The sequence below is a fragment of the Rattus norvegicus genome, chromosome 19, assembly GCF_021556685.1.
Source record: "Rattus norvegicus strain SHRSP/BbbUtx chromosome 19, alternate assembly SHRSP_T2T, whole genome shotgun sequence".
NCBI lineage: Eukaryota > Metazoa > Chordata > Mammalia > Rodentia > Muridae > Rattus > Rattus norvegicus.
Genome location: NC_141552.1, coordinates 64,249,562 through 64,277,089, shown reverse-complemented (window position 1 = coordinate 64,277,089; position 27,528 = coordinate 64,249,562). Strand labels below are relative to the sequence as shown.

General features: G+C 52.3%; 1 long non-coding RNA gene across 3 annotated transcripts; it reads left to right on the top strand.

The window, feature by feature from the left end:
- The first annotated feature begins 476 nt into the window (after nucleotides 1-476).
- Fendrr (FOXF1 adjacent non-coding developmental regulatory RNA) lies at nucleotides 477-26,050 on the top strand. Of its 3 annotated transcripts, none has more exons than NR_203081.1 (5): nucleotides 477-685; nucleotides 24,363-24,598; nucleotides 24,917-25,084; nucleotides 25,202-25,359; nucleotides 25,454-26,050. It is a non-coding gene; the product is annotated as an FOXF1 adjacent non-coding developmental regulatory RNA (long non-coding RNA). The 3 variants fall into 3 exon arrangements; NR_126575.3 differs by lacking the exon at nucleotides 24,363-24,598 and adding an exon at nucleotides 18,506-18,911 and having other exon boundaries at nucleotides 481-685; nucleotides 25,454-26,034; NR_203082.1 differs by lacking the exon at nucleotides 24,363-24,598.
- The last annotated feature ends 1,478 nt before the right edge of the window (nucleotides 26,051-27,528 follow it).

Sequence of the window (27,528 nt, the reverse complement as noted above, 5' to 3'; positions counted from 1 at the left end):
TGTCTCCAAGCGCAGCAAGCGGGATCCGGAGAGTGGCTTAAGGTCGTGCAGTGCCACGAATCGCACAGGTTCCCTAGCAGGCGGCTCCGTGCACTCATTCATGAAGGAGCGCACACGCGTGCATTAACACGCGCCCAGAGCGCACACACAACGATGCCCCCAAGCGAATCCGCAAATCACCAACTCAGACGCTCGGGCTTGCACCCAGTGCGCGCCCCACTCACTCTCCCTAGGGTCCCCCGGGAGCTGCCACTCCCAGATCTGAACATAGCAAAGTCTCCTCAGAGCCCCCTCCCCCAACGCTTGACTCTGAAATCCGCTTAGTTGGCCCCGCGGCCCCGTGTCCCCTTTTACAAGCGCAGGTTCTGATTTCCTGAGAGATGGCAAAGTCCCGGGCAGGAAGTTTACAAGGCTCAACGTAAACACGTTCCGGGGGATCCTTTAATAATAAGAGTAGAGAAGCCCGCGGGCGCGGGGGGAGTTGGCCTGATGCCCCTATGGGCTCGGCCTGCCGCCGCCGCGGGGCCTCCGATGCTGCGCGCCAGGCCGGGTTCCGGAAAGCGGGTGGCGCAGGCGGGGAGCGCGGTAGGGAGCGGCCCTGGCTGCGGGGTCGCGGCCGTGGAGAGGTGGTGCGGGGCGCAGGACCGCTGAAGATCCCAGCTGGACTCTGCGCGCCCGAAACCAGGTGAGTGCGGGTTCCGCAGCCCAGACGCGCGCGAGCCGGGAGCCCTAGTAGCAGGGAGGGCGACGAGGGGGTGCGGGGGACGGTGGAGCTAGACGGCTGAGCCCTGGCGTGAGCTGAGAGAAAAACGTACGCTGGTCTTCAAAGCCTGTTGGCCTCATGTTTCTTTGGATTCCTGGTTCCCCATTTTGAACCCAGCCCCCACGCCTTCAGCTTTGGTGGTAGGCGCCTTGTCGCCTTCGAGGCGCCTGGCACGTCTGTGCGAGGGTCTAGGGGCTTACTGACTTAGGTTGCTGCTCTGTAGCCGGCTCCTTTGGCAGGGCCGGGTTCGCAGGAGGCGAGAGTCGCCATCCTGGAACTTTCTCCAGGACAGATTTCAGAATTCTGTGGTTCAACTAAAGAGAAAGAACGGAAGGGGACATAAACGCTTCTGTGTGGCGGTGTGCTCGTGCACAGAGACGCTCTGTCAAGCCGGTTTCTGCGTTACAGTCGGCCTAGCCAGCATACCTCAGCACCATTCACAGGTCTTCTCAGGGGCCCCACCCTGGGAGGAAGCACCACACGTAGCCAGCAAGCTGCCAACTGTGCCTTCACCCACACATGGCCACAGGATCACAAGAATGGGCCTTGTAGACCATGGCACACCCTCCCACTCCAAGCCACACATTCCCACACCCCTAATTTTTTTCCTCTTTTTTTCTTTTTTTCCCTTTCATTTCCTCTCCATTATTTTCTTTTTATTTCCATTTTTCTCCCCACCTTCAACTCCAGACCTGGGGACTCTGGGCTGTACCTCAGGGAGGGGCGTTCCCAGAAAAGCGCTACACAGCTGGCCTTTAGTGGCAAGAAGTGAGCTGAGGAAGGCAAGGCGGACAATTTCTCAGCCAGCACAGGCTGCATTTTGCATGCTCCCCCAATCCAAGAAAGTGGTAGAGGCTGTGCTTCTGACCTCAGACCAAGGGTCCCTCAAATCGAGGGGCATGAAGCCCTTTTCCAGTTAGAGGATTTTTGCAGATAGGTGACTTCCAGATCTGTCCCCCTCCCCCGTTCCCGATCTCCCACAGACCACTGTCCTTCATAAAGTCCCTCCCTTGGAGGCTCCTTAAGTTGTTTTGTAGAGAAGTTTCCTTTGCAGAGGAGGAAACTGAAGTCCGAGTTCCACTAGCTCTTCAGGCCTAGACCCTAAAGCAGCCTGTGAGGGTAGTGTCAGGATAGCAGTCACCCCGGCAGGGAAGAAGGGGGAGGGGAGCAGCCCGAGGCTCAATCCAAATTTCCACTTTCCACTGAGGAGGGGAGATGGCTGTGGCTTAGAAGAGGACCCTTTACACAGTTAAACTCCAGGTATAGTAACGAGGGGGCTTGCCTGTGTGTCTTGAAACAGCTCTCAGACACTGTGAGATCTCCCGAAATCTAGCATTTTTGAAGAGGAGAGACAGAGGTTCAGTCGTAGGGATCTATCAGTGGCTCCCCTTGCTTGAGGAGTACATCTCCTGGCCCCATAAACTATCTACAAAAGCGCTTTTATAAAGTGTCAACCGGGACTGGGGGCCAGGGGGAGGGAGCATGTCAAGTCCTTGGTCATTTTGTGTTAGTACGAATCTGACTTCAGGAGAAATCTGACTCCTGAGAGGCTGCGGGAGCTGCTTTTCCCAATAATTCCAGTGTAGAACCAGTCACAAATTTGGATGTTCCCTGCGTAGGCCATTTTTGTACTGAACCAAGTTTTTCCCTTTCAACGAGGCTCCAACTAAAGCACCCACTTCTTAAGGTTGCGGCAGCAATTAGACGGGGCTACAGAAAAGACGAATGTCACACAAAGTGTCCCGGAGAGCAAGCAGCCCCAGGGAGGCAGGCTCCGGATCTGTAGCAAGATACTTGCTCTCAGTTGAAAATTCACAAGACTCCCTCTCATCCCAAATCAAATCCCTGCGCTTAGCACTGGTCCCAGGAATGCCCACATTTCGGGGAGGACGCCCCCACTCCGGGGGCCCCAGGTATCTGCGCTGGCTAATTGCTTAAGTGAAGCCGCCGGCCGAGAGCGCGCCCGGCGAAATCCGAGCGCGGAACCAGATCCTGCTTCGGCCGTCGGGCCGCGGGCGCCGCCGACCACCCACAGCGAGGCCGGCCGCCCTGCTGCACACGAGCACGGGCCGACCCCACGCCGGACTGCGCATCCCCAGCATCCAGAGGGAGCGCGAGGGACGCAGGCCGAAGTGCAGGGATGGAGAGGGGAGGGAACGTGATGTGGACAACTCAGCCTTTGGGTACCAGAATCCGGAGTGCCGCTTGTCCAATGAGGTGACTCGTGGGCAAAGAGCTCGCGTGGGGGCAGGTACCAGGAACTTTCCTGGTAACTCGAGAGAAGGGGAGGTAGATGTAGAGGGTGAACGGCGAGCAAACAAATACCATGCATTCAGCCCTGTTCACGACTGGAAGACCTGGTGTGGTGGCTTCATGTGCAATCAATATTTGAAGATTCTGAATGGGCAGGACTCTCAGTCTATCCACCGGCTTAGCTGGTAGATTTGTCCATCTAAAGTGTGTACAGAAACACTCAGTTCCGTTGTGGCGCTGGCAAAAACCAGAGAGCAGCGGCAGTCTGTAATTCCAGGACTCAAGTTGTGGAGTCAGGAGAATCAGAAGTTCAAGGTCGGTCATCCTTGAATTTAGCAAGTTCAGGGCCAGCCTGGGATATCTGAGATCTCAGCCCCACAAATTAAAAAAAAAAAAATAGAGGACACACCCTGTATGCACGGACAATGCTGGGTTGTGAGGTGTAATTACACCTGCAGGGTGTAACTGCTTTATGCAGAGTGGAGAAATCTGGACAGGACTGTGTGTTACAGGTGGAATGTTCTAGAGTGTTCTAAATATGTGCCCAGAAGCTAGAATATTGTAACTCTGCAGGCCTCAGGAAAACGGCAATGGGATGCAGAGAATGCTGTGAGCAGTTTCTGTCAGGGGTGTGGGATGTGGTGCCCTTGAAACAAGGCAAGAGGCAGCCACTTGTATTGGGGTGCAGTAAGGGGGACTGGGTGTTCTGCCTAACCAAAGCCAGGCGAGTTGCTCTCTGGGGAAGGAGGTGAGGGGAGCGGAGGGCTCATCCCATCTGACGCTTTCCAAGTGCTCTCACCAGCTTCTGAAACTTGTATCTCCACTAGGCGCTCAACTCTGAAAACAGGTTAATAATTTAAAATTTTAAAAAATAAGGCTGTGAATGTGGCACAATTGGCAAAAACAAACAACAACAAAAACTCAAAACAAAACCTCCAAACCAAACCAAAAGTTCGCTTGCCAAGCATGCACAAAGCCCAGAGATCCATACTCAGAACCGGATAAATCAGGCTTGGTGTGAGCCTGTAATGCGGACGCTTGGGAGGTAGAGGGACAGGAGGATCAAAAATTCAAGGTCATCCTGAGCTACACAGTGAGTTTAAGGGTAACCTGGGCTACAGGACACTGTCTAAACAAGTAAATAAGAAAGCCAGCACTCGATGCCAAAGCCTGAGCTTGCTTTCTCCCCATTGGCCTTACATCCCAAAGCCTCATTTTCCATGACGTCCTTTAGTGAAATATTCGATGGCACTGCAGTCCCGGAATTTACAGCTCTTCCCTAAGAGAGACGGTTGGTCCGGGGAGCGTTCCCGGATGGACAGTCAGATCCTGTTACTCTAAGGCTGGGTTCTGACGCCTGGGTTCCTAGGCAGCTCTTTCCTCCCGCAGAGGCGCCCCAACAATCTCCAAACATTTTCATTCCATCTGCCTGAGCCAGTGTACTTAGAAAGATGGAGAGAAGGGCGCGCGCGTGTCTGTGTGTGTGTGTGTGTGTGTGTGTGTATGTGTGTGTGTGTGAGAGAGAGAGAGAGAGAGACAGACAGACAGACAGACAGACAGACAGAGACTGAGCCGCCAGAGCAGATTTCTGGGAAGAGATCAGAGCAAAGGAGCACTCATCATCACAGAGAACTGAGGATGCAGAGGGGTTTGGGGGTGTCCCAGAGACATTAGGACTGAGTTAGAGGTCGAGAGGATGCTGAATGGGCTTCCAAACTAAGCCAACAGGGAAACACACATTAAAGGTCAAGGGCCAAATATTTTTATTTTTATGTTCGTGATGAGGAGAGATCCAGTACGACAGAGCCCACGACACAGCACGCACACAGTCCGCAGGAACACCCAGAGGGGAACCGATGAAGTGAGAAAGGCTGCAACCAGGAGCTAAAACAGTCTGGCTGGGAGACGGGCTCAGATCTGTGTCTTAAAACCCAGCAATTGCAGCCCCTGGTGTTCAGGGCTCACTACTCAGGTGCCTGCAGCCGGCAGCCTCAGCACAGCGCAGTGGGATCAGCAGTTTGCCCCATCAATGGTGTTAGAGGGCGTTGAAAAGGGGGCTGGGGAGACTGCAGAGGGAAACAAAGTCCCCCCAGTCTGGCCATCAAGAGAGGAGAGAGCTCACCTGCCAGCTCCCAGCAAGGGGCCAGGCTTGGCCGAAAAAGTAGAGGTGACCTTCCCTGCCAGCACAGTGTGGATATTATATATTCTCTGTCTCTCTGTCTGTCTGTCACTCCCTCTTCTTTTGTGCCCCAGCCAGTTAGAAGGATTTATATTTGGGCTTGTGGTGGTCAGACCTGCTTTGTGTGTTCAGGTTGTAAGAATGAACTAATTATGGCTGTGTGTGTGAGGGGTGGCAGTTTCTAGGGAATCAGAGAGGAAATGAGGTTGGAACACATGGGGTGGGGTGAGGGTGATAGCTGGCTGGCACCTGCGATCCAGAAGGCTGAGGCAGGAGGATTTCCATGAGTTTGAGGGAAAAAGACGTTAGAATGGGAAGTCAGTAGTACACACCTGGGGAGACTAGAGGTGTGCACAAGGCATCTTCGATGAGAGGCTTGAAGCCCAGGCTGAGAACCCTCAGGGAAAGTGTATGTGTCTGCTGCAGAATGGGGTCCTGAGTGTGTGTGTGTGTGTGTGTGTGTGTTTGTTTGTTTGTTTGTTTTGGTGAGGAACTCCACTCTGATTACCCATTGTTGGCACATAAAGTCCCAGAAGCAAAAATTGCAGGACTGTCAAGGTACTTGCCTTAGTTTCTTCATTTTGCCAACAGGGAAATGTCTGCCTATCCCTGGACTGACCCAGGATAGCAGAGACATCAGAACTCAGTGTTTTAGGAGCCTGGTGGTCTGGGAGGAAAAGACGCTGTAAACCCAAACCATGTTAAATTGTTAACCGAACAACACATATAACCACTCAGGCCCTGTAGTAAAGATTTATGGTTACGTTTGGGTTCCATTGCTCTGTGGCCCGGAGCCAGTGGCCTTGCCTCTCTGTGCAAACAAGAATAATACAGTCTCTCTTCTGTGTGGTTGAGAGGATCAGGCCTGCCAGTAATTGTTGGCTGGGGTTGCTTTTCCCAAGGTGCAGAGGTCCCAGGAGCCTTGCTCTTTACAGGGCTGAAGGGTGAGAGTTAACATTCCCACTTTGAGGCAGCCCCTCAAAGTGGTGGATCCCAACCCCAGGCGGGAGAGCTAATGGGATGGAGGGTCAGAGGTGGAGGGACAGGTGAGGGACAAGTGCTCCTGCCTGCTTTCAGAGAGAAGGGTGTGGGGCTTTGGGTAACACAGAGCTCTTCCCACACAGAGAAGCTGGTGCCAGCTAGGTACCCGCTTCTACGGAGCTAGTCCTGGCCTCAGCCCCGGAAGATCTTCCCACTCTGGTAGGATATTGTCTTGGAGCAGTCTCCTTCCCCATTCAGGGGCTGTGATTTCTTCAAAATCACCGGCTTCCCTTCAGGGCTACTCTGAAGATTGCAGGACAGCCTGGGAGAGCTCTGAGTACCTGCCCGCTCAGCCACTCCGTGGTGGGACAGCGAGGCTCATCCTGGGGTGAACCGGAAGGTCTCAGTACCCTGAGAGCTGGTTGAAGGGGCTTCCCTTCCGGATGGATGTGGAGATCCCTTCAGTGCTACCAATGGGGAGGAGCTGGGAGATTCAGTGTCCTGGGCATAAGGCAAACTTGATGCTGGTGCACTAGCTTCTCATGTCTATCTGTCTTTCGCTTACCTTTTATCTTATCCCCCGCCCCACCCCGTCTCTGTTTGTGTTGTTGTTGTGTTTTTTTTTTTGTGTGTGTGTGTGTGTGTGTTTCGTTTTGTTTTTTGTTTTCCTCCGGCTGTCTTGGAACTCACTCTGCACACCAGGCTGCCCTCCAGCTCAGAGATCTGCCTGCCTCTTCCTCTTGAATGCTGGGATTAAAGGAGTCTGACACCACTGCAGCCGTTCCACCACAGTGAACAAAACCACATCTCCAGCTCCCCACACCAGTTCCACTGGTTCGTCTCTCCGTTCTGGGCAGGAGGGCAGGAGAAGCGAGTGGGGCGGGGGAGCAAGTTTCCCAGCAGCACTTTCTCCTGCCCGTTTCTGAGAAGTGGCCCGGAGGGGGTGGAGTGGGGCTGGCTGACCACCTCTGGAGCAGCAGGGTTCTCAGAACGGCCCCAGTGAAGTAGGTGACTCATCCTCCGACCTCCCCTGTCTGGGGAGTTAAGGGAGAGTCCTACCCGAGGCTTCGGTCAAGGTGTGAACTTGTAAGAGAAGGGCTTTTGAGCCAAAGGGGCTGCAATTTTGGGGAGGGGCCAGAGCTCTCAGTTCCCTTCACAAACAGACCCAAGAGTGAGTGTTTATGGACTAGGGTTGGAGGAACCCACTCGTACCCAGAGAGACCCTTAGTCCCTTGTGGTTTAAGATTCTCTATTCTCTCTCCCACGTCTCCTGTGTCTCTTCCCCCCCCCCCTCTTTAGGGCTTTTATTTCTTGCTACCTACTCAACTTTCAAGGTGTTACCAGCCAGCAGTATTTACTCCCACACAGCCCCAGCCTAGTCAGGCAAATTAACATACAAAACAAAAGGGGTTAAAAACACCACCAAAGCGACTGGGTGAGCTTTTTTTTTTTTTTTTTATTTGACTCGGTTTATTTTCACAAAGCTCAGCTGTACCCCCAATTCTTTACAGTTTGATCACTTGCAGTCTCTAGTCCCTGTTCGTTTTGAAAGGAATTTCCCCGCCTCACTCGTACTTGGGGGTTCCCTACCCCAGCACCAGGTCCTCCCACACCCCGTGTTCTTAGTAGTTCTCAATTAATTGCCGGCAAAAATTCTGTCCCTGGCATGTGAACATGTTCATAATTAGCTGCGTTTTTTTTTGAAAATATAAACGCAAACATATTTCAAATACTTCGTACTATCCTTAGGTCAGGTCTATTTGGAATCTTCCCTCGAGCCTCTCTTCTCTCTGTGAAGACTCTGTGAAGCCTTCTCTACTGCTGCCCTCTGATGGGGTCATTATTTTTCCTGCAAATTGGGCTAAGACCTATTTAATTCGCCATGAAAACCAACCTAATTAGGAATCGAATTCACTCTTTCGTGGGCTTAAACGAGAGGGTTTTCTTCTCCCTCCCTTCCTCCATCAGTCCGTCCGTCCCTCCCAGCTCCGAGCTGGTTTTCTTCGGGCTTTCTGAACTCCCTTCCTACAGAGGCGAGCACCACGCTGCCCTTAGTTAGCAGCCTCCTACCTGCTCCTAAGTTTTCCTCTCTCTCCTTTTTTAAGCAGCCGAGCCCCGCTCGATTCTGTGAGTCTGTCGGTGACATTTTTCCCTCATCGTAGTCTCCCAGGAATAAAACATCTCTCTCTCTCTCTGGCTGGCCTTCGGCCGAGGCGGTCTGCTGTTGCTCTGGATGTAGGAAGAGACTGAGAAGTACCGTTAGTAGCTGACTGAGTCGGGCCGGTTCTGGCCGGGTGACCCCAGTTGCAGTGGAGATCCGAGTCCTCTAGGGCAAGGCAGCGGGAGGGTGCCTGGCTGGTTCCCGTCGCTCTACGCAAAGAGCAGTTCTTTTACTGCGGTTGGGCTAATGACGGGTCCTGATTTTGTGAACTCGGTGTTTATTTTCCCTCCACCAGCCGGGGGAGGAGTGCAAGCTGGGGAAAGACCCTCGGGCCCAAATCTTCTGGGAAACCTGCTGAGGCTCTGTCCTAGTGCACCCCATCTCTGCAAAAACCAGTCGGGCAATGGCCATCCCGGTTAGGGTAGGTTTCAGCCTTTCTTCCCTCTTGTTCTCACAATAGGGGAGCCAGGGCCGTCAGACACAGGGATATACATCAGCCACTTTCTGTGGGGGACCCACTTCAGCACCTTCAGCCCTGGACACCTCCTTTGGCCGAGCGAGTTCTGAGTACCCAACCCTGGGTACAGGCCCTCCACTCTGGGGCCAGGAGGGGAGAAGTGAGCAAGGGTGCCGGGTGGATTCTGCAGCCCAAACTGCCTCTGAGGTGAGGTGTATTTCATCTGATACTGGACATAAAAAAACCCAAGAGGTGTTCTCAAGTTGGGAGACGGCGGATCCAGTCATGAAAAATCCTTAGGGTCACATCAAGAAGGGGTGTTGTTACATCAAGGCTGGCTTCCAACTCCACCTGCCCTGGAAGCCGGTGGCATCTGGTTGATTTTCCAGTACTTTTCAATTTTCAGTTCCAGCGATCACGATCACAGGGCCCACATGGAAACCAGAGAGCCCCTAACAGACCGCACCAGCGGTCACTTACCCAGGACAGCACAGACACCCTTTACCCCTGCATGCATTTGATCTCACTCCACCAAAATGGTCCAGTTGCCAATGCCTAGCTGAGGTCCCAGGCTTGGCCTTACCGTCAACCCCTTACCCCTTGACCTTGCTGGCTCCAACCCAATTAGCGCCAAGGCGGCGGCCGGCACCAGGGCCTGTGTGGCAGGGCAGAGAGCCTCCTGGTAGGCAGGTAGAGAAGGGCTAGCCCCTGGTGTTATCAGCAAGTAGCTTAATCAGGAATTTGAGCTGACAACTCCATCCGCCACCCGGACTCCGCCAGCCGGTTGACGGTGGGGGTGAGACCCGAGAGGCTGGAACCCCAGGCTTCAAAGCCGCCTGGGGTGCGGCGGCCTTGGGGAGGGGGGTGCCTGGCGACCCCGAGTGCCGCCTGGACAGAAGCCGGCGGGCCAGTGGGCGCTGGACCATCTTCCCGGCGAAGTAGGTGGCCCTGTATATTTTTGTTCAAGTGGTGTTTACGTTAATGGAAAAGGGATGGGGTTACAAACAGCCCGCAATCGATCGGAGTCAGGGGCCTCTGGGGATTCTACACTGAAAGGGCTCTCGCTTCGCCTGGGGAGACTTTAGCGGGAGCACCACCCAGCATGGGGAGCTGCTGTTAGGAACCCCAACTCCAACGAGTGCACCCATCCAGCTCTCCTGCCTAGAAAATCCTGCTGTCCCAGGAGTGGCGCATTTGGGTTTACAGAGGAGAAAGGCCTCCTTTCTTAAGGACCCAAGGACATAAAAGGGCCCTGGGAGGGGGATAGCCCTTCCCTGCCTCACTTTCCCTTTCTTTTTGGAACAAAATTTGCCAGGAGTTTGACTGATTTCTTCCCTCCTCTGGAGCAGTGGTCTTTCCGAACACAGACACATGACCCCCATCCTAAGACAATTTTTGCCCCCCCCCCTTTTATTCACCAATTGCACCGCTGCTCTCTTTTCTCCGCCTATGGGAAAGGGGGACAGGCTTCTGTCAACGGAGAACTCAGAATACAAAAATCAAACCGGGAACCACATGGTTCCTCTGTGAGGTGGGTGGTGGTCCAGCCAGGTAGGAAACAAGCCGCTGCTCAAACCAGGACAACAGGACTGACTGACTTTTGGAGAGGTGTCTCCAGTCCCTTTCCAGGACAGCAGTTTGACCATGAAGTCAGACCCTCTCAGATACTGTCCACCCAGCCGCTCAGCTCAGAGCCTTGTCTGATCTTTTCCTGGAAGACAGTGGACTGGGCAGTTAGGGTTATCGGACACACTTCCGCTGTTGTGCAGACTAGATGGGACCTGGCCTCAGTGGGGCCTGCAGGGAGGAGGGGCCCCATCAGCTTCTTACCTAGAGATCTGAGCTGGAGGTATTCTACCTCCTCCTCATTTAGGGCCTTCTTCCCAACTATAAAACTTGGGCAACTTCACATGAGGGAGCTGAGTGCAACCCAGCTCAGGAGACGCCCTCCCAAAGGAGGGGAGAGGGACCCCATAAGATGTTTTTGTGCCATAAGCTTGTCCACGGATGGGGTGTTCAAGAGGAGAGTTTGGGGTTTGAAAATATATTTATGTATTTACTTTTGAGGCAGGGCCTTGCTTTATACAGCCTAACTGGACCCCAAGCACTGGTCCTAAACTCACTGGGATTCTCCTGCCTCCGTTTCTGAAGGCTGGGGTCACAGGCCACTCCAGGGTTAGGTGTCCAGACGGCTCACACACTTGAGAACTTGGCTCTTCTGCTCAGCCACCTCAGGGCTGAGTGCTGAGCTCCCAGGCACTGGCTGGCCCCTTGGTGTCCCTACCTTCTGTAATGGAGCCAGTGACCCAGCTGGGATTGGCTTGGCTTGGCTTGGCTTGGCTTCCCTTCCCTTCCCTTCCCTTCCCTTCCCTGTCCGTCCGTCCGTCCTTCCTTCCTTCCTTCCTTCCTGTTTGTTTTGCTTTGCTTTTTAGGATAGTTTTTCTCAGTAGCTCCGTTGTCCTGGAACTTGCTCTGTAGATCAGGTTCACCTCAAACTCAGAAGGCATATACCTCCGTGCCCCTCTTGCTTGGCTTTTCTTAATTAGTCACCACAAGGTCTTGGGTGGCGAGGGAGGTGTGCGGTTGTACTGGGGAGGGGGGGAGATAGCAGCACCTTGACTTTCCTCAGACACTTAAGGTCCTGACCCACCAAAACAGAACAAAGCAGGCATCAGTTACAGTTACTGGCAGCCAGCTGTCTTTCAAAGACGTTCTTCAAACCCGTGGACTTGTTGACACCCCCTTGACAGGCTCTGGAGCATTGACACTGAGCAGCCTAGAGAGGAATCCAAGCGTGCAGAGAGAGAGATGCGGAGCGAGGGGTCGGGAAGCGGAAGCCTCTCCGTGGCTGTGGCTGCAGGCCAGCTTTCCTGCCAGGCCTTGATCCTCAGTGGGCAGGCCCTGCATCAATCTCCTGGCCTGATTGGTTGGGTGCAGGTGCAATCTACAGCCTGTGCGCCTTCAAACCATATGGGTGGAGACTCTGTAGGCGCGGGAGGTGGCCACCCTTCCCCTTTGCCCCTGGGGTGCAGGAGCAGGAGGGTCTTAAAAGAGGGAGCTCCTCAGAACTAGGGTGGTCCTCATGCAGACTCCAGGGTGGGCCCTGGCTGAGCATCCCTGGCCCCGGGTTTAGCTTTCCCTGTCACTCCACTTTCTCTTGGGCCAGGGACACCAGATGCGGAGTCCTGAATGCGCTGGCAGGGTCCCTTGTGTGTGCCCCAGCCATTTCTTCCATCCTGCAATTAAACCCGAGGTCAAATATCTCCTTAACGACACTATCAGGCCGGAGCCTCATTATGTCGTATATTTAGGCATAAAATAAGGGTTGGACGGAGCAGGGCATGGAAATGACTGCATTCTGGGAATGAATCCTTTTAGCAGAAACCAGGGCTGTTATTTACCACGAGAGCTAAGTACAGGCTGGCCTTTCCAGGAGACCCAGGCAGGAGCAGCAGGCCTCCAGGCTCTTTTGGCATTGCCTGTGCCCACCGCAGGCCTGGCATCTGCCTCTGAGTTGCTGCACCGCTGTGGACCAGGAGCTGGTGTTCTGACAAATGCCCACTGGGTTTGCAGCTGGGAGGCTTGTACACAGGGGTGCCAGCAACAATGTGGGAATGGACAACTTCTGCAGGCTGCTGTGCTGCCTTGGGTAGGTGACCAGCATCTCTGTGCTGTATAGGGGAGAAGCCAAGCTTCTTCCCAGAACCCTTGAGAGGAGCTCAGTGAAGGCTGCAGGTCAGGGAGACTTCGAGAAACAGGAAGGTCAGACTGGGGATGCAGCTCAGTGGGGGAGACTGCTTGAAGTCCTGTACCCCATCACAAAAGAGGGGAGAGGTGAGGAGTAGGGGAGGAAGGGAGGGGGAGGAGAGGAAGAAGGGAGGAGGGAGTGAAGGAGGGGGAGGAGAAAGGGTGAGTGAGGAGTAGAAGGTAACTCTGGGTTCCTGGGAGGAATGAACAAACAACGGAGTGGAACTGGGGACCAGGGGAGAGGGCTGGACTTTAGCTCCTAGGCCAGGCCTCAGGATGGCCTCCCTCAGCTCCAGCCTGGGCTAAGTGCAAGAGTTCCAAGAGTTCCCTTCCTGGGCTAAGTACAAGAGTTCCCTTCCTGCCTCCTCTCTCACCCCACCACCCCCTCCAGCACCATTCTGGGGACAGGTGGCCTAAGAGGACCCAGAGTCTTTCAAACACACTGAATTCTCTCGGCCTCACTCGAAGGGACCAGGATTGTGTGGGCAGCAGCATCGCAGATCCTGTCTCTCAGGAAGTGGCTTGGGTGACCCACAAGCTACAAATATTTGGACATATCAGAGGAGAGGAGGGAGTCCCCAGTCTAAATGTTTGCCCAAGGTCTCTGGAGGGCAGATTAGTCACAAGACTGAACGCCCCCTACACACACACACACACACACACACACACACACACACACCCACACACCCACACACACACACACCAGTTATGATCTAGAGTAACGTGGGCTATGTCCCCAGGCCAGCTGGCCAGGGTTGAACTTTTGACTTCCAGGTCAGGCAAGATCAAGCAAGACCTGTACTCCATGATCCTGCCTGGAGATCCTGAGTGGCTCACACAATGGTGTGAGTTATATTGGCTAGAGGAGAGGTCTTCTAGGCCCTGCCTGCTGGAACACACACATATACCACACACATTTACATACATGGACACATATGTACATGGGCGCACATGTTCACAGGCATACAACCTCTCAGCCTCCAGAACAGTCCTGCTTTCCCTTCCTTCACACCCTAGATGAGGCTGGGTCTGACCTCTAGCCTTGGTGAGGGGAGGCAGTTCTTACCTTCCTTCTCTCTCTCTCTCTCTCTCTCTCTCTCTCTCTCTCTCTCTCTCACACACACACACACACACACACTCACCACACACTCACACACAAGCACTTACTTACATACAAGCATACACACACTCACATACATACACAAGCACACACTCACTCTCATACACAAACATACACACTCACACAAGCACACACTCACACACATACACAAGCACACATTCACACATACACTCTTACACACAAGCACACACTCACACATACAGTCACACACAAGCACACACTCACACACACACTCACCACACACTCACTCACACACAAGCACTTACTCACATATAAGCATGCACATACTCACACAATACAAGCATACACACACTAACACACATACACAAGCACACACTCACTCTCATACACAAGCATACACACTCACACAAGCACACACTCACACACATACACAAGCACACACTCACTCTCATACACAAGCATATACACTCACACAAGCACACACTCACACACATACACAAGCACACACTCACATACACTCTTACACACCAGCACACACACACACAAGCACACACTCACACATACACTCTCACACACAAGCACACACACATACACTCTCACAAGCACACACTCACACACCGGCACTCAGACACGAGCCTTTTCAGGGCCAGCCACTGGAGCTCTGAGGCGGCAATACCATGTGACCCTAGGATCATCACATGGGTTTAGTCCCCACAGCCCTTTGAGGCAGGTTTCCTTATTCTCTGTTTCTCAGGATCAAAGTGAGGGGCTGAAGGGCCTGCCATTTTCAGCTTCGACTTCTGAGGTTTGCGTTGTTTTCTGTGTGTTTGAAAAGCCCCGGGTCCACCAGGCCACCTGTCCCCAGGATGGTGCAGCAGAGTATGCTGGGGTTCAAGGGGTGGCTGGAAGGAGGTGACTTGGAATTCTTGTGCTTAGCCCAGGCTGGAGCTGAGGGAGGTCAACCTGGGGCCTGGTCTAGGAGCCAAAGTCCAGGCCTCTCCCCTGGTCCCCAGTTCCACTCCGCCCCATTCTGCTGGCTCTGCTCACTGTGTTGGTTGGTGGTTAGGAAGCCAACAGAGGGTTTATTCCCAGGAGAGCTGGGTGCAGATCCTCTGATGGTTCCAGATTCTCTGATGGTTCCAGATGCTCATTCTCATCTGTGTCAGAGGCTGTGCTATGCCACATTATCAGATGCGCTCTCCAGCACTTGTGCAGAGATCTGAATTACTGCAGAAAGTGGTCCAGGTTATGCTCCTGAACTGCTCCAGACCTCCAAGGGGTGAGCTAGGAACAGAAGACATGGGCCACGGAGAGGACAGCTCTGCTGAGGAATTCCATACCTTGTCTGTCACCGGGCTCTGTGCCCAGCCACTGAACTCTGGCCACCTGCTCCTTGGATCAGAGAATCTCCACATCTTCACTAGCACTTGGGATGTTTCATTGCTGGGGGAGGTCTCTCAGTCTCTCTCCATGTGAGATGACGGATTTGTTTCCAGTCACTCGGCCACCATTTCCAGAGCCATTTTACCTCCAGCAGGAAGGCAGGTAGACAGGTAGTGTCCACTGTGGTACCAATGCCTCAGGACGGAACCCAGGCTTTATATTCTAAAGGATTGCATGTGAGTGCATGTGTGTGTGTGTGTGTGTGTGTGTGTGTGTGTGTGTGTGTGCGTGCGCGCGCGGGAGGGCGCGGGTGTGCTTTTGTCCCTCTGAGAGTGGGATTTCTGGGAGACTAGCACAGAGACACTCAGCAGACTTAGGATCAGGCTCCGCTGTGCCTTTCTGAAGCTGGATTTGGCCCATTCTCTTGCCTTTCCAGGATCATCACGGCTGACTCATAGGGAGGCTGAAGGAGGAGGGCATTTGGCCAGTTTGGCCAAGGCAGCTGTGTGTCTAGGGCTCATCCCTGAGCAGGAGGGATGCTCACAGAGGCTAAATGAGGAAGGAGACATCAGATGAGAACATGCTGGAGGCAGAGGGACTCCCCCAGGGTCTCACAGTGGGGAGTAAAGGGAGGTTGAGGTGGAGGGGCCCCAGGGTCTCACAGTGGGCAATGGGAGGAGGTGGAGGGACCCCAGGGCTCACACTGGGGAGTAATGGAGCCAGGATCCAAACCAGAGGCTGAACTGGAGGCTGAGTCCTCAGGGGTGCTGGTGACCTTATCATGTGACCTTATCATGTGACCTTATCATGTGACCTTATCATGTGACCTTATCATGTGACCTTATCATGTGACCTTCAGGGGTTGAGCTTGAGCTTCAGAATTCACTTCCCCCTGGAAAGTGCTGAAGGAGTTGGGCTCAAGGTGTATGGGTGCTGTGCATGTGGTAACTGAGCCTGGGGTTTCGCAGTGTACGTGTGCGTGCATGCGTGCATGCATGTGTATGACGTGTGTTTGCATGCCCATGCATGAGTTTGCATGCCCATGCATGAGTTTGCATGTCTTTCCTGCATGCCTGTGTACACGTGTATGCACATGTGAATGTGTGTGTCCTTACCCGTGCTTTCTCTTCCTTCTGAGAGATTAGGGTGTCTGTCCCTCATCCAGACACTTTGCAAACAGGACATGTCAGGACCAGCAGTGCCATCTCTGTGGACGCCAGCCCCAGACACAGATGCAGGGTGAACCCCAGCCTCGTGAGAGGGGTGGGAATGTGGGTGCCACAGAAAGGAGCAAGACAGGCCTGAGCTGGTGTGGTTGATGCTGGTCTCGGTGCATGGAGGTTGATTGAATACCACACTCACCTTGTTATGGTTTGTTATTCTGTGATTAAAAAGGTGTAAGACAGTCTTTTGTTTGTTTTTTAAGATGATGACTCACTATATAGCCCTGGCTGTTTGGGACTTGATATGTAGTCCAGGTTAGCCTTGAATTTACAAAGCTCTGTCTGCTTCTGCCTCCCAAGTGCTGGGATTATAGCTGTGCACTACCATATAGGGTAAATTGGGGATCTCTCTCTCTCTCTCTCTCTCTCTCTCTCTCTCTCTCTCTCCCTCCTTCCCTCCCTCTCTCCCTCCCCCTCCCTCCATCTCTTCCTCCTGCTTTTGTTTTGAGACAGAGTTTCTCTGTGTAGCTCTGACTGTCCTAGAACTAGATCTGTTGACCAGACAAGCTTCAAACGCAGACATTTGCCTGCCTCTGCCTCCTGAGTGCTGGGATGAGAGGCTGGTGCCACTATGCTCAGTTGGCCATCTGCTCTCTTCCTACCTTGTGGGTTCCAGGGATCAAACACAGGTCATCAGGCTTGGTACCAAGCACATTTACCTGCTGAGCCCTCTCTCCCGAACCATCTCTCCAGCCTCCACAACTTTTAAGAGCCAGGCTTATGGTGACAGAGGTAGACATTGGAGGGGTCATTTCAGTGATGAAGATCTGAGATGGCTGGGGACACAGGATGCTGTAGCGAGGCAGAACAGTTCCAGAGTCCCCTAAAGGACCAGCTGTGCCCTCACCTTCCAGTTTCTGGTCTCTAGAGCACAGAGAAAATATAGGCTGTGCCCTCTCAGCCTCTGAGTCAGAGATAAATGGAGAAACTGGTCCCAGGAAGCCGGCTACAACAAAGAGTCTAACTTCCATGTATTGTTAAATAAAAGATCAAGTATTGTAAGTCATAGGTGACAGATAAAGTTCACTGGCTTCTGTTATCGGTCATTATTACATCAAATGCAATGGCAAAACCAAAACAAAACAAAAACAAAAACAAAAACAACCCCCCCCCCAAAAAAAACAAAACCGCATGGGGCTGCTTGGTTTAATTACAAATTAAATAACAGGGGTTGGGGATTTAGCTCAGTGGTAGAGCGCTTGCCTAGGAAGCGCAAGGCCCTGGGTTCGGTCCCCAGCCCCCCCCCCCCCCCAAATAAAAGAAAAGAAAAGAAAAGAAAAAAAAACAAATTAAATAACAAACATGGCCATCACAAACAGGAGAAGTCACTTTTCTTCAAACCCACTTCAGTGATGAATTCCCCAGCACCCTGGAGACACCATGAAGCAGAGCTTCTCGGGGGCAGGGGTGTGGGGTTTGGGGTTTTGTACTGTGGAGCCTTTCCCAGAAACCAGCCCTGTGTAGTGTGCCAGTGCCCTGGCTGGGGTGGCTAGCTGAGTCAGTTGTGTCTTTAGAGGCTCTCTGTAAGTTTGGGGACAGATTATCCTCCTGTCATGGGCTTTAGTGCATTTTCTGCTGTGATAAAACACCAGAGGCTTGGTACCTTGTAAAGATAGAGGGTTGATGCCTGTGTGTGTGGGGAGGGGTATGTGCGTGTCCGTGTGCTTCCTATTCCTGGGATAAACACTGACCAAAAGCAGTTTGGGAAGAAAAAGTGATTATTTGACTGATTTCAAAGCCCGTTTCAAATCTTATCATTGAGGGAAATCAGGGCAGGAGCTCAGGGCAGGAACCTGGAAGCAGGAACTGAAGCAGAGACCACGGAGGACCAAGTTACGTACCAGCTTGCTCCGTCTGCTTTCTTAGCTAGCCCCCATGGATGGCATCGCCCATAGTGAGCTGAGCTGTCGTCCCACCTTAATCAAGAAAATTCCACACAGGCTCATCTACAAACCAGCGGGACAGAAGCAGATTCCTCAGCAGATCCCTTTCCTCCCATCCCCAGATGATACCAGCCTATATTAAGTTAACAAAGTCAAAAAACTGGGGTAAACACTCAACCCTAACCAGCACGGAGTTGGGGTGGGGTTAAAGCTCTGTCTGGGCCATGTGTGACTAACGGCATCATAGTGGCAGTGAGTGGGAGGCAGGGGTGACAAGGTTAGATCCCAGTTGAAGGACTGAGAGGGGCTATCTCACTTGAGTGTGGTGTACTCTCCCAGCGACCTAACCACCTTTCCCCAGGACACGCCAACTAACTGTCCTTCCACATCCCAGCTCTGCCACCCTGAGGACGAAGCCTCCCACTGAAGCCTCCTGCACGTGAACTGGAGGAAGAGAAGTATCAATTCCAGGACCTCAGCCTTCCTGTCTACCTAAGGGCAGAGGTCAAGGATAGAAACAGAATCAAGAAACATTTAGAACATAGTCCCGGGCTTCTGGGCATCTCGAGATCTGCTCACAGGGCGCATCCCTAACACTCATCCCTGTACCCAGCAGCTTCTCTACCCTGCGTGCTAGACATTGCATACAGAAGAAAAGGACAAAGCAGACCTCCAGACGAACAGGATCCAGAGTGACCAGAACCAGACCAGAAATCCTATGACGACATCACAGGAGGGGCCAACGTTGGGCTTGAAGATGATGGAGACATTTTCAGGGAAGACCTTCCTGATCTGCAGAGGTACAGGACAGTGGTTACACGCATGGGGTGCTGGTCCCTAAAGGAAGAGGCCTGGGACCCCATCACCTCACACAGAAAGACCCACTTCTCTCCTGTCCAGGTACCCACAGTTTCAAGAGCAAAATGCAGCCTTGCTTGTGTCCTGATGAAGGTCTTTTGCCTGCTTCTGTACATGGTGCGGTGGGGTTAGGGAGGCACTGGAGGGAGACAAAGGCAGCCATTCAACCAGAAGTGATTCTTGTCGGATAGCCACAGCTGGGCTCTGATGCACTCTGTCTTGGGTGCTACCCTCCTCCCCCCACCACCCTGGAAATCTTAGTTTTTCTTTATTTTCCTTATTTTTTAATGATTTGTTTATTTATTTTATACATAAGTACACTGTAGCTGTCTTCAGACACACCAGAAGAGGGCATCAGCTCCCGTTACAGATGGTTGTGAGCCACCATGTGGTTCCTGGGATTTGAACTCAGGACCTCTGGAAGAGCAGTTCAGTGCTCTTAACCACTTAACCACTGAGTTTTTCTTTATGTCTGCTCACCTCCTTTGCTTAAACCCAGAGGGCTGGAGGGTCACCATGTCCCCCAAAGGCTTTGGGAGCAATGAGGGGTTTGATTGCAGTCAGGTCATAGAGATACATGGATCTGCCAAGGTTGCAGTCCATCTGCCCTGCAGGTCCATATTGGGCGCAGTGTTGGCCAGCAAGACTGGCCCAGGGATCTTCAACCGGTGAACTTAGATGTGTTGTTCGTTAGAGTTTGTGCTGACATTCTCCAGGTCCAAGTTAGGCACAGGGAGTTCCCGACCTCCATCAGTGGTCTTTGTGATCTCCTGTGGGGTGATAGTGGGGCCATCACTGTGAGTTTTAACTCCCTTATGTATGTCCAGGGGCTATAGTTACACGTATTGCTTAGATATGAGAAACTGAGGTCCCTAGACATGGGAACTCGCTCAAGGTCACACGGCCATTACAGCAGTCAGACAGGTGATTGTCTGTGTCACCTGAGGATGCCACTGCTCTGTGTCACGCTATGCTGGCAGCCCAGGGAGTGTCTGCAGACCTTCAAGCAGGATCAGGACAGCAGATCTTCTTACTCGAGGGAGAGTTTGGTTTCAGGCTTCCCCTCTCTGGAACATTCTGAGAAGTCACTCGTGTTGTGTACTCTGGAGAAGCGTGGGCAGACTTTCCTAAATGCCGATTTTGTTTATTCCAATCAACTGTAGGTTGGCTTCAGGCTTACCCAAAGACAGCCTAAAAGCCTGAAGGTTCTTCGTGCCTGTTTCAACACAAATCCTCTCTCAGTTGAGTCTTGGGGGCTCAGGCCATAGCTTTGGGCACCAAAGCTAGTGGCATCTTTGGGGCAGGACAGTGCTGGGCCAAGGTAGGAGTTCTAGAGAAGTTGACTGTGCAGTCTCACAGGGAGAGTGTGGTCTGTCCCCAGGTGGCACCTGTAAGCAGTAATGTGACTAAAATTTCTGTGACGGACGCCTCAGCGAGGAGAAGAGATCGGTTCTCACCCCAGAGCGTTCAGAGTTTAATCAGCCTTCTGAAACACACAGAGCTTTTCCTTCAAATCACAGGAAGAATGTGCTGCCTGCTGTGCCGCACATTCCCACTGCTACCTTGTTCCCACTGGCCGGCCAGAGTGTGGCCACAGCCCAGTTAAGCTCTGCAGCATCCAGAGAGGATGGCCCTGAATTCCTGTGTTCCACCCTGCTGGCCTTCTCTGGGCAAGGCTGGGTCTCCTTGGGGATAGAGTCTGAGCTGCAGATCAGTCTGGGAAACGTGAGTCTCCGGCAGAATTCAGCGCTGGGGAAACCACTGCAAAATTACTCCCTTCCTTCTCTGGAAGCCAGTGGACAAGAGGGCATTGTGTGGGGTCAGAGCCCTCCTGTCACAAAGGGGCCTTTCAGAGGAACCGATGGGGCAGGCAATACCCCAGCCGCCTGGGCTCCTGGGCACATGTCCTGTCTTCCGTGTGCACATGTGTGTGCATGTACATATGTGTGTATGTATGTGTGCACATGTGTGTTCATAAGTGTGTATGTTCACATGTGTGCCTGTATGTGTATGTGCATGTATGTGTACGCATAAGTGTGCATGTCCGCATGTATGCATGTGTATGTATGAATGTGTGTATGCATATATGCATATGTGCATGTATATAAATACATGTGCACATGTATGCATGTGTATATGTGTGTATATATGCATATGTATGTGCACGTGTGTGTGCGCATGCACATGTTTATGCTGAGGACAGAGAGCTGTATGTTGGGTAAACAGGGTTAGAACAGAGCACTAACAAACATCTCTCTTAGGAAGTTATTTCCTTGTAGGAGAAAGACCAGGCATGGTAGGATGGGTAGACAGTATGACTGGATCCCTAAAAGGTACGAGTAAGACTGACAGCATCTGAGCTCCCAGCTTAGGTGTGGTGACAGATGACTTGGGGGTGAGAAATGTAGTCTGATGGCTTTGTGGACTCTGGATCAGTCAGCCATGTGAGAATTTACCCATTCTAATACTCAGGCACCCTGGAAAGAGCCGATACACACACACCTGAGGGAGGAAGGGAGGGAGGGAGAGAGAGAGGGAAGGAGGGAGGGAAGGTGTTTGGGATGAGAAGAGGCTCGGATCCACCTGGGTGTGAATGCTGTGTGCACACACAGTGTGTGCATGTATGTGTGTGCCTGTGCTTGCCCTGGGGAAGCTCTGCAGTGTAATTGCTCTCTGCAGAGCATGGCCCGCTGTGTAATTAAGCTGAGTGCTGGCGGCTCCCAGCACAGAAACGATTTTGTGTGCACTTGGCGTTCACCCTGTCCCTTTCCTTGATCAAAAGCGCTGCTTCCATTTCCCACACAAAATGGTTCCCAGACCGAGAGGAGGGCAGCCTTCCTGCATCTTTGGCAAGATGGTGGCTTCTGGGAAGAAAAGATGGAGGGATACAGAGAAAGGATGTCCTCAATGTGCAGTGGCTGAACTTCTGTGCTTCACCACCCAAGAAAAGTGCACTGGCCAGAGCCAGCATTTTACAGCATCCATCCCTGCCGTCTGGTCCTATTTGGCCCTACTCACGATGAACAGAAATTACTCCAAATATTCAAACCACTCAAGCAGCGTGTGGTAGGGTTGGGGGAGGGGCAGAATATCCCTCTGGAGCACGGGCTGCCTGGGGTCTGGCCCATCATGAAGTCCCTTCATGGTCTACCCATGAGGCTACACAGAAGACATCCAGCCATCCAGAAGGGACAGGAAAGAACATCAAGGGAATGTGACCAGATTTTGCTCCTTCATCAGACTGGAAAAGTTTGACACAGATTTCAGAGCTCCCCAAAGCATTTTTACAAAATGGTTCCATTATGGCTGTGCGTCTCAGGCAAGTTGATGAAATTCTCTGAGCTGTTCTTTGGGGGCAATGATAACAGAATAATACCCACCACCTTTGGGCGGCTCCTGGGTGGAGTGAGACTTGCTGGGAACCAGCAGGTGGGGCCAGCACAGCAGGTGGGGCCAGCACAGCAGGTGGGACCAGCCCAGCAGGTGGGGCCAGCACAGCAGGTGGGACCAGCCCAGCAGGTGGGGCCAGCACAGCAGGTGGGACCAGCAGCAGGTGCTGACTTTCTCATCTGCAACAATGTATTCTCATCTCTTAAGGAATTACAATGTCTGGGCCAGCACTACCCCTCCACAAACCCTGTGATCCTCAGGACAGGACCAGGAGGAGGCAGTCTAGGTGGCTAGCTCTGGGTCCCTTGTCTATCATGGACAAGATTATTACAAGGACACACTCCATGACCCAGGTGCAGATCTTGGCGGTGTGACCATGAGTGAATCACCTAGCCTATCTGGCCTGTGCCTTTTGTTGACCAGCAGGGCCCCGTAGGGCTGTATTACCCTGTAGGTCAGGCTGGTTAGAACCCTATTTAGGAGAGAGAAGGGGATTGGAACCTTTGGTGTCTAAAGCATATGCTGTCCTGGGACTATCCAAGCGTGACAGCCTACCCTGATACAGCTTCATGGCTTTGGGAGAGAGGCCCTTTCCCCATGCAGACTCCTGCTGTCTCCTTTTCTCGATGAGATAAATACGGAAGGAGGTGCATCATAGAGGTGTCTGCCAAGAGCCCAGTGTGTGTCAGCTGCATTTGTCACCTAGTAGGTATGGGTGTTGGGGGCCCAGGCTTGCCTAAGACCTGAGAGTCAAGGAAGGATGAGGGTTGTGTCCAACCTCAGTGGACTCAGAGCTCTTGAGATAGTTTTGTTATATAGATATATTCTCTCTCTCTCTCTCTCTCTCTCTCTCTCTCTCTCTCTCTCTCTTTCTCTCTCTCTGTATGTGTGTAGTTTCCACATTTTATTTCTCTCATTGAATTTATTAACATAAACCGGCTCCTGTGTTTTGCAGATCAAGTTTTTGTTGTTTGTTTTGTTTTCAAGATAGGGTTTCTCTGTGTAGCCCTGGCTATCCTGGGACATGATCTTTAGACCAGGCTGGCCTCAAACTCATAGAGATCCATCTGTCTCTGTCTCACATGCGCTGGTCTTCAAGTCATGTACCACCAGCACCAGGCTATGTAGATCATTTAAAAAAGACACCCGTAAGGTCTGTAGTGATGGCCCATCCTTTGTCCTCAGTATCTGTGCTTAGTGTTACTTTGTTTTCTTGTGTTTCTTTTTTGGTCATTTGATACAGAGGTATATCCCTTGTATCAACTCTTTCAAAAATACTGCTTTGGGCCCTCATTAATTTTCTGCTTTTCCCTCTTTCCTTACTTTTAATGTTTTCATTGTTACATTTGCCAGCACATGCGTGTGGCAATCGGAGGGCAGCTTTATGGACTCAGTTCCCTCACTGTATAGGTCCTGGGGATCGAACCCAGATCGTGATCCTTGGCACCAAGCTCCTTTACCTGCTGAGCCATCTTGCTGGCCCTTTACTGTTTCCTCATCTCTGCTATCCCTTTCTTGGATCTTGTGTTTAACTTGCTTCCTTCTTCTCTTCCCTAACACAGATGCTCACAGCACCCACTTGAAAGTCACTCATAGCTGACCTGGCACGTCAGCCAGATTCTCTCTCTGAGGATCCTGTGAGCCACTCTCGGCAAATTGGAATATGCTCTTCTCGATGCTGCTGGTCTGAGATGAGCTCTTTCCCACAGCTGCTTCTGTTAGCTGTGAATGTTTTTGCCTTCTTTTAAAAGATATATAGGGTTGGGGATTTAGCTCAGCGGTAGAGCGCTTGCCTAACAAGCGCAAGGCCCTGGGTTCGGTCCCCAGCTCTGAAAAAAAAAAGAAAAATATATATATATTTCTTTGACAGTTCCATACGTGCACATGTAGTGTTTGCTTATCACATTTTTAGGTCAGCACCAACTCACTCTCCCATGTCTTCTCAATACCTCCTCTCCCTCCTCTCCGTCTTCCTTCTCCTCCTCTTCTGTAACACCACACAGGGTACAGTGAGTGTTGCCTGAATGCACATCACTATTGAGCCATCCAAGGGGCGTGGGCAGCCTACCAGCAGCCATCTATACCTTTGGAGAAGCTCAGCCCTCTTCTCTGGAAGCATCCAGTTGTCAGTAGATCTTCACCCACGGATGGGACTTTATGAGCCCTCCTCACTCCCCACTCCTGTCCATGCTGGATATTGATTGGCTCGATCGATCGTGTGAACATCACCACAGCTGCCGTGAGTTCATGAATACAATGCTGCCAGAGGACAGCATTTCACACCCTTCCCTGAGCCTCTCTCTCTGATGTTCTTCCTGCTTCCTGTCTCACAGTGTCCCCTGAGCTCTGCAGGGGACAGATGGATATAGGTGTCCCATCAGAGTTGAACACTAACAGTCACTTGGTTGTTAGCACTTTGACCAAGTTGTGAGCCCCGGCACCTACCACTACACTGGAAGACACCTCCCTGACCAAGGCCGGGGCCACTGCTAATTTATGGATATAAATAGGAATATTTAGGAGGCAATTTGACAGTGTGTCCATTTTTTCTCCTCAGGCCTGTGACCTGATCCACAGCTTTTGACCCTATGAAGCAGACCTCAGGTCCCATCAGAAAACAGTTGCTTTCTGAAACCGCCATGCCTCTCTCTTTTTTTTTTTTTTTTTTTTTGGTTCTTTTTTTCGGAGCTGGGGACCGAACCCAGGGCCTTGCGCTTCCTACCTAGTAAGTGCTCTACCACTGAGCTAAATCCCCAGCCCCCCCCCCCCCCCCCCCCCCCCCCGCCATGCCTCTCTTGCACCAGTGACAGGGATTGCTTAGGTTTCGTTCCTTAACTTCCAGCTACCTTGAGATCCTCTACAAAGCTCCCCTGCAGCCAGAGAACCAGCTGCACATTCAGCGGCCGTGTGACAGATGAAAATGTCCTACTCCCACACCGTGGCCTGTCCTGGTGTCAGCCTCTTCGTGCTCAGAAAGAATGAGGCACCTACAACTGCTGGGTGAGTATTCTGAATTCCCCAAGGTCAAGAAGACGGGTGGGAATGTGTTGGCCTCATGAATTTACTGGTTTGTCTTGCTCATTTATCCCTTCAGCCCAGGGTGGGATTTGAACAGCTCCAGTTATGTAACGTGTCTATCACTGAGATGTGTACTGAGCATCAACTTGATGGGACTCAGACTCACTAAGGAAACAAGCCCCTGTCTGGAAACTTCTAGATCGTGTTCACTAAAGTGGGAGGAGCCACCCTGTGTGTTGGCAGTACCATCTCGTCATGGTCTGGGGTCCTGGACCTAATGAAACGGAGCAAGCAGGCTGAGGACCAGCAGTCACCACTCTCTGCTTCCTGACTGTGGATGCCATGGGACCAGCTGTCTCATGTTCCTGCCGCCATGCCTCCCCGCCATGATGGACTGTATCCCCTCACACTGTGAGCCAATGTGAACCCTTCCTTCTTTAAGGTGTTTTAGTCAGGTGTGTTATAGCAGTGAGATAACAACAAATACACTGCAGACACGCACGTGCACGGTGTGCAGGGCTGGTGTGGACTACACACTCCCCACTTGTCTAGCTAAGCTCTCGGCATCTCCTTCAGCCCCTTTTCTAGAATGATCCGCTTCTATTCCTCTGCACCCTCCTTTGGCTCATAAAATAAAGTGCAGATTCCATCACTGGACATAATTATCACCCATCCCAAGTTGGTACATCTGTATCCTGTCACAACTGGACTCTGCCCTTACCCCTAGATCATGGAGCTCCATTTCTGCCCATTTGGAAGCAGCTTGCTCCCTCCTTTGCAGCCCGGATGGGCGTATGTAGCTCTTCGAGCACAGCTGGGGAGAAGCGAGAACTGGAAAGCACCATACGCAAGTCTGAACACCAGTGTCAGGGTCCATGCTGCAGATTCGAAAAGGTCTGAGGCAAAGGGAAACACCTCTGGGAGCCTGAGTCAAGCACTGCACAGGGTGGGCGAGCCTGTGTGAGCAGAGCCTGGTGCTTTGGGTCTTTCTAGCACGGGGCTCTGTCCTGTGCAGCCCTGGCTTCCCTTCACAGCAAGCGGAGGGTAAGAAGAGCAGCGAGTTTCTGGCAGAGGAAAAAACATGGAACGCCCAACCACAGAATTCCCAAAAACATTGCTAAGCATTAATTTCGCTAACATGTTAGATGGCACGCAGGTCTCCGCAGGCTCATTCCTGGGCTAGACACAGTTCCCAAAAGCCATCTGATTCCACATCCCCCCTGGCCATGTGTGGATAATGAGCAAAGCCATCTGGGCTGGCCCTGGCCTTCCAGCCACTGGGGCCAGGCCTTCCCCAGCTCTGGCCCAGGCCTGCCCATGGGATACCTTAGGCACCCTCCTCCGCCTGTCTTCCTGCCCTTGGTAAAGACCAGGGCAAATATGCTCAGAGGGGTTCTCGAGCCCCAGTCCCACAGGCCCAAAGTGGCTCCGCCTCCCAACCATGCAGTGTCTCATGGGGGACAGACTAAAGGAAGAGGCTGCTGGAGTAATGTCTCTTAGGTCTTGACTCACAAACATCATTTCCATGGTTTTCTTTGAAAGACACACACACACACACAACCAAACCGATTTTAATTAAAGATCTTGTCTTGTGGTCAGGCGGCCACAAATGAGGGCAGAGTAGCTTTCATGTGAGGAGCACACACAGGACTGAGCCTGTTTCCCATAAAAGGGCACCCCCCCACCCCAAATAAGAAAATAGTTTGTTCTGCACAGTTCAGGAATGCTAGGCAAAGCTGTCTTTTGCAAAGTCTACAGTTGAGGGTCTCCCCACCACAGCCTCTGTGGATGTTGGAGTAACTGGGGCATTTGTCAACCCCCGGTGCCTGCTGGGATCATCCACACAGAGACTAGATGCTCAGTCCTGACTGTGACACACACACACACACACACACACACACACACACACACACACACCAGCCGAAAACCACGTTAGCACACCCAGGAGCACCCGGAAGCTCCCAGGCTTTCTGTAGACTGCTGAGATGTACGTTCCAGCCTTTGTTTATAAGAATTGGATGGTGTGTGTGTGTGTGTGTGTGTGTGTGTGTGTGTGTGTGTATGTGTGTGTTGTGGTTGGAGATGGCTCAGAGGTTAAGAGCACTAGATGCTCTTGTAGATGCCTGGATCGGATTCCCAACACCCACAGGG